General features: G+C 44.6%; 1 pseudogene; it reads right to left on the bottom strand.

The window, feature by feature from the left end:
* Nucleotides 1-613: 613 nt before the first annotated feature.
* Nucleotides 614-731, bottom strand: LOC124554361 (annotated as a pseudogene).
* Nucleotides 732-7,820: the final 7,089 nt, after the last annotated feature.

The raw sequence follows: 7,820 nt of genomic DNA on the forward strand, positions 1-7,820 counted from the left end.
GTCATAAGTCCCCTAGAACTTAGAACTAGTTAAACCTAATTAACCTAAGGACATCACACACATCCATGCCCGACGCAGGATTCGAACCTGCGACCGTAGCGGTCGTGCGGTTCCAGACTGTAGCGCCTTTAAGCGCTCGGCCACTCCGGCCGGCCCTGAACTTACAGCTGATGGCTCCCCACACCAAGACACTTGGAGTGACACCAGTATGGCTCTACAAAATATTGGAAGAATGGCACCTCTCCCGCCAACTTTGGTCATCCGGGGTGGTGCAGGTCTGCGATTCATCACTGAACACAATGCGACGCCAATGCACGCCAGTCTGTAGTTCCCATTCATGGCAACACCCGAAGCGTAACCGTTTGTGTTGAGGTGTTCATGGCTTGCTACACATGGAACTTAAAACTCCGCCCAAACGGCCATCAAGGCCCTAACGGGACCGACCGGTCGCCGCGTCATCCTCAGACCATAGGTGTCACTGGATGCGGATATGGAGGGGCATGTGGTCAGCACACCGCTCTCCTGGCCATATGTCAGTTTACGAGACCGGAGCCGCTACTTCTCTGTCAAGTAGCTCCTCAGTTTGCCTCAGAAGGCCTGAGTGCACTCCACTTGCCAACAGCGCTCGGCAGACCGGATGGTCACCCATCCTTGCGCTAGCCCAGCCCGACAGCGCTTAACTTCGGTGATCTGACGGGAACCGGTGTTACCACTGCGACGAGGCCGTTGGCTATAGTTTCATCATGAGACCATTTTTTATTCCTTGGTGACAATAGAAGCCTTGCTATGGAGTTTTATTATGGATCTCAATAGGTACTAGTCGATTAGCCCGACGACACACAAACATTTTATTTTGCTGCTGAGAAGTTACATGGTGTAATGACGGACTTTTTATATTCTATTACCCAGGGTGTAGTACCAGTCTCATTTGTATTGTGCTGTTAAAGCATAAAATTTTTTCATTGAATTTGCCTCTTATACAAGTGCAACGTATGGAAGGATATGGTTTTTACTGCTACGTCTAGTCTTTGTTCAACCTGCGACTAGTATGAGGGTGGTCTGCCGGTGGTTGCATTCACAGCTAAAACTTGTGTATTCATCATATTTTACCTTCTGTATATGTACGTCATCTAGACAACTGATTTTTGAAAAAAATATTTTTTTATGTAATATAATTTTCTCCTACCCTGACAATCTCAAGTATTACTTTTCTCTGAAGATTATTTCAGCGCTGCTGTGGTTCATGGGAGCAATAATATACCTCAAGTAAACTTGTCTTGGGTCTATTGCAGCATAAAATGTAAAACAGTAGTAGTACGGAAAAAGAATGCCGCGTTTAATTAATATTATGCATATTAGTTTTGGCTTGACTTTTTTGGGTTCATAAACATTTTATTTTATCTCTTATTACTTTTATGTTGTGATTTCATGTACTCACACGTTCCATGACCTTGGAGATTTCTCCTCAGTTTGGGCCTGCGGAACTAAACGTGTAAGTAAATGAAAAATAAATAAACTTCAGTGTTGACGTTCTTGCGTTGCTAGCATTCTGAAGGAGGAATGTTGAAATCTGTGCACTGAATCCTTCGAAATGTCTTTAAGTTACCAACAGACCTACTATATTTCATTACTCCTGTGACAACTTGCAATGAGGAAAGAGAGAGGTGTAAAAATGACCTACTCTCACAACAGAGAGCATACATAACATGCAGGCTTGTAATATTAAGAAAAGCTATCAAGAAAAGAATCACTGAAAAGAAAGAGAGATTTGTTGGCATAAAACAGAAATTTAAGTTTCCGAATCATATCTCTGGAGTGTAGCCTTGTACGAGAGTGACACGCCGAGGACCAACAGTTAAGACAAGAACAGAACAGAAGATTTTGAAATGTGGTACTGCAGTAAATTGCTCAAGATCAGCTGGGTAGATCGAATAACTGATGAAAGAGGTACTAAATCTAATTGGGGACAAGAGAAATTTGTGATATAACTGGACTAATTAAGGTATCAGTTGATGGGACATTTTCTCAGACATCAAGGGATCACCAATTTAGTATTGGAGAGAAGTTTGGGGGCATAAAAGTTTAGAGGGAGACCGAGAGGCAAATGCAGTAAGCAGATTCAAGTGTGTATAGGCTGCAGTAGTTATGCATAGGGTTGCACAGGGTAGACCAGTGTGTGGAGCTGCATCAAAGTAGTCTTCCGACTGAAGATAATAACAACAACAACAACAATAGAATTTGCTTATAAAAGCTTAATAGCTGACCCTTCGACAGTGTGTACCCAGGCTATAACATGTACCAGTAGGAGCCATGAGTGGATATTTCGACCACTAAGTGTGGGTTGATCGCCCGTTTTGGAATTAAATAAACTAACTAAGACAGTCTCAAAAACGTGTTTCTGCAGTCTCAATAAATCAGTTGCTGATTGTAATGCTCCAAACGTTTCTGCACAACTTGCTGTCTTTATTTTGATAGCTTATAAGGTGTGTGAGAAAACTATTGTGACTGCCAACATTGCAAGCGATCTGGCAACGCTGTGTTGTTCTATCTGTGCAGACCGGCGTGTCCATCCCTTCCAGAGACTCAATACGAGTTTCAGCTGCTTAGAGCCAATACGTGATTTTTAAGAGTGTCATCAGTGAAGTTATGTTTTTGTTGTGCGTTAAGAAAATGGGAGAGCGGAATTTAGGGTAAAGTTCAAATGGCTCTAAGCACTATGGAACTCAACATTTGAGATTATCAGTCAAAAAAAGGTTCAAATGGCTCTGAGCTCTATGGGACTTAACATCTGAGGTCATCAGTCCCCTAGAACTTAGAACTACTTATATCTAACCAACCTAAGGACATCACACACATCCATGCCCGAGGCAGGATTCGAACCTGCGACCGTAGCAGCAGCACACTTCCGGACTGAAGCGCCTAGAACCGCTCGGCTACAGGGGCCGGCTAGAGCAAAGTTACGCCGTCAAGTATTGCGTTGAGCTTGGGAAATCCGCGAGTGTGCCCTTTGAAAAGTTGAAACAGGTCTATGGGGAACATTCCTTATCAAGAGCACAAGTTTTTCGCTACCACAAATCATTTTTGGAAGGCCTAGAACACGTTGAAGATGAAACGCGGTCAGAAAGACATTCAGCTTTAAAAACTGACAAACACGTCGAAGATACACTATGTGATCAAAAGTATCGGTGCACTCCTGAAACATACGTTTTTCATATTGGGTGCATTGTGCTGTCACCTACTGCCCGGTACTCGATACCAGCGCCCTCAGTACTCATTAGACATCGTGATAGAACAGAATGGGGCGCTCCGCGGAACTCACGGACTTCGAGCGTGGTCAGGCTATTGGTTGTCACTTGTGTCATACGTCTGTACGCGAAATTTCCACACTCCTAAACATCCCTAGGGCCACTGTTTCCGATGTGATAGTGAAGTGGCCACGTGAAGGGACACGTACAGCACAAAAGCGTACAGGCCGACCTCGTCTGTTGACTGACAGAGACCGCCGACAATTGAAGAGGGTCGCAGTGTGCAATAGGCAGACATCCATCCAGACCACCACACAGGAATTCCAACCTGCATCACGATCCACTGCAGGTACAATGACAGTTAGGTGGGAGGTGAGAAAACTTCGATTTCACGGTCAAATGGCTGCTCGTAAGCCACAGATCATGCCGGTAAATGCCAAACGACGCCTCGCTTGGTGTAAAGAGCGTACACATTGGGTGACTGAACGGTAGAAAAAAGTTGTGTGGCGTGACGAATCACGGTAGACAATGTGGCAATCTGATGGCAGGGTGTGGGTATGGCGAATACCCGGCGAATGTCATCTGCCAGTGTGTGTGGTGCCAACAGTAAAATTCGGAAGCGTTGGTGTTATGGTGTGGTCTTGTTTTTCATGGACATTGGTGTTTTAAGCACCTTCTTGCTTCCCACTATTGACGAACAACTCAGGGATGGCGATCGCATCTTTCAACACGATCGAGCACCTGTTTCATAATGCACAGCCTCTGGTGGAGTGGTTACACGACAATAACATCCCTGTAATGGACTGTCCTGCACGGAGTCCTGACCTGAATCCTATAGAACACCTCTGGGATGTTTGGAACGCCGTGCCAGACCTCACCGACTGACATCAATAACTCTCCTCAGTGCAGCACTCCGTGAAGAATGGGCTGCCATTTGCGAAGAAACCTTCCAGCAGGTATGCCTGCCAGAGTGGACGCTGCCATCAAGGCTAAGGGTGGGCCAACACCATACTGAATTTCAGCATTACCGATGGAGGGCGCCACGAACTTGTAAGTTGTTTTCAGTCAGGTTTCCGGATACTTTTGATCACATAGTGTATGTGTACTCTTATGAGATCAGACAGACGTTGAACGATAAGGATGTTTGGTTACCTGTTAAACACTTCCGCGGTACATAAAATTTTGTCCCAAGTTTTGCACATGCGAATGATTTGCACTCCAGTGGTGCCTAAAAACCACACAACTGAGTAGAAGGACAATCGAAGAAACATCTGCGTTGATCTACTTCAGAGGATTGCCAATGGCCGCGAATGGTTCAGTCGTGTAATCCCAGGTGATGAAACCTGGACCTCTGAGAACGATCCTGCGACGAAGCGGAAAAGTGAGGAGTGGCACACTGAGACAACTCGACAGAAAAATACTTGAATGAGGAAATCAAAGATAAAACAAGTTTTTCGACTGTAAGGTGCCGTGCGTAAAGAATTTGTTCCACCAGAACAAACTGTCAATCAAATGTGTAACAAAAATGTCCTTGAAAGAGTGATTGGACTTAGCAAGGACATTGCAGACAAGTGGATGCTTCATCATGACAACGCCCCGTGTCTCACAGCCACTTCCGTAGCGGAATTTTTGACCTCAAAAGGCATTCCTGCTGTTTCACGGCCCTTGTTCATCTGAACTGAGCCTTTGTGATGCTTTTCTTTTCCCAGAGTTGAAAAATAAAAGGATGTCGTTTTAGGACGCCGGAGAACAATCAAAGAATGTGGCCGACATGTTCAGTGTCCCACCAGTTGAAGCCTTTCAGCTCTGACACCAAGGCTGGGAATGACGAGTCCGCCGTCTACAGCTGACGAAGTGAACTACTTTGAAGGGGCAATACTGTTGTGTGAAAGAAATAAAACGCATTGTAGATAGTAAATCAGTCTCATTACTTTTTTCACACACCTTGTAGAACAGGCTGGTTTTGACTCTGCATTTTGCATTTGACAATCATTAGAACCACCGTAAGAATTCAGGTTTTCATTTAATACCAGTAACTAAATGGCAAGTTGAGCTTTGAGTAGTATACCGTATGCTGCAATCCAAATTTATCAGCGTCTCAATTTCGTATGTTTTTTCAAGTGTATGGCTAGTAGAGGGAGAGAGAGAGAGAGAGAGAGAGAGAGAGAGAGAGAGAGAGAGAGAGACGATTTACCTGGATGTATAAGGTGTGGTGTCACCGCCAGACACCACACTAGCTAGGTGGTAGCGTTTAAATCGGCCGCGGTCCGTTAGTATACGCCGGACCCGCGTGTCGCCACTGTCAGTGATTGCAGACCGAGCGCCGCCACACGGCAGGTCTAGAGAGACGTCCTAGCACTCGCCCCAGTTGTACAGCCGACTTTGCTAACGAAGCTACACTGACCGATACGCTCTCATTTGCCGAGACGATAGTTAGCATAGCCTTCAGCTACGTCATTTGCTACGACCTAGCAAGGCGCCGTATTCAATTTATTATGTGAAGCGTGTATCATCAAGAGAGATGTTCTACAATTGTGGATTAAAGTTAAGTATTACATCGTCTACGTGCTTTATTTGCAATTCTCAAGATATTGTCCTGTTCCAGACCTCACGCCAGTCAGCGTGTAATTAAACGCGTGCATTTCGGCCTCCTCTAGAAACACAGTGTTGGCTCTTCTGCCAACACTACATAAGGTACATATTAATTTTAAAAAATTATCATCGATCAGAAATTTTATCGCTCAATTCATCTGGTCAGGTGACTTAGGTCATAATGTACCGGGTTAACAACTTGCTGGTTCTGAGTTCGACGTTCCTTTGTCAACAGCTTCAAATTTAAATAAATTCACCCATGTGGTACTTCCACATGTACACTTTCAACAGCGATTGTCCATTAACACAGCATTCTTTTGTGATGTATGTTTACATATTCGTTACAAAATTGTGTTTTTTATGTCTTTCTCTGTTACTCCCAACAGCTGACCATATTCTTTGATTTCTATAAACCGTGACATTTACGATTTTGGATTTTTGTCGAAGCTGGTATTCATCAGAATTTTGTTATCCATTCTTTTCAAGTGGCCATAAAATGTAATCCTCCATTTCCTCATTGTATCTACACTGAAGAGCCAAAGAAACTGGTACACCTACCAAATATCGCGTAGGGCGCCCGTGAGCACGCAGAAGTGCCACAACATGACGTGACGTGGCATGCACTCGAATAAGTTGATGGAAGGAACTGACTCAATGAATCCTGGAGGGCTGTCGATAAATCCGTAAGAGCACGACGGGATGGAGATCTCTTCTGAGCAGCAACCTGCAAGGCATCCCGGATATGCTGAATAATGTTCACGTCTGGGGAATATGGTGGCCAGCGGAAGTGTTTAAACTCAGGACAGTGTTCCTGGAGCCGCTCTGTAAAAATTCTGGACGTATGGGATGTCGCGTTGTCCTGCTGGAATTTCCCGTCGGAATGCACAGTGGACATGAATGGATGCAGGTGGTCAAACACGATGCTTACGTACGTATCACCCGTCAGAGTCGTATTTAGGCACATCAGTGGTCCCATATCACTCCAACTGCACACGCTCCACACCATTACAGAGCCTCCACCAGCTTGAACAGTCCCCTGCTGACATGCAGGGTCCACGGATTCATGAGGTTGTCTGCATACCCGCACACATCCTTCCGCTCGATACGATTTGAAACGAGACCGACCAGGCAACACGTTTCCGGTCATCAATGGGTTGACGGTACTAGGCAAGGTGTAAAGCTTTGCGTCATGCAGTCATCAAGGGTACACGAGTGGGCCTTCGTTGAATGGTTCGCACACTGACACGTGTTGATGGCCCAGCATTGAAATCTGCCACAATTTGCCTGAGTGTTGCACTCCGTCACGTTGAACGATTCCCTTCAGTCGTCACTGGTCCTGTTCTTGCAGGATCTTTATCTGGCCGCAGCGATGTCGGAGATTTGATGTTTCACCAGAATCCTGATATTCACGGTACACTCGTGAAATGGTCGTACGGGAAAATCCCCACTTCATCGCTACCTCGGGGATGCAGTGTGCCATCTGTCATGCGCCGATTGTAATCCTCTTAAGGGGCTCCGGAAAGGCTCAAAATCATGAAAAGTTCAATTTTTACTGTTTTGCGTTTTCTGAATCTGCAGACTATTACCTTTTAATAGATATATAATTTATTCAATTCCGAAGACTACAACTATTTTTAAATTTTTTTTGAAATGTGTTCTACATGGGCGTGACCCACTGTGGCGCTGTTAAACTGATGTCAAATGGTGTTATTATTAACGTCCGTGTTCACCAGGTACATTTTAGTGATGTGAGATAAAGTATGTGTTGTGGCTAACCTGTGATGGTTCAATATATATCGCTGGTGTGATTGTCGATTGTTTCATGTTTATTTACTCTGTCGTTATCTCGAAAATATTCGTAATTAATTCTGTTTCTTGAGTCTCTGTTTTGTTGAAGTATAATAATGAGTAAAAGTAAAGTTATTAGAAATCCTCTGAAGGCTTTTAAGAAAAGGAGAAATGTTGGAAAGCCAAAGGTATGTG

Source organism: Schistocerca americana, chromosome 11, assembly GCF_021461395.2.
Source record: "Schistocerca americana isolate TAMUIC-IGC-003095 chromosome 11, iqSchAmer2.1, whole genome shotgun sequence".
In the NCBI taxonomy this organism is placed as follows: domain Eukaryota; kingdom Metazoa; phylum Arthropoda; class Insecta; order Orthoptera; family Acrididae; genus Schistocerca; species Schistocerca americana.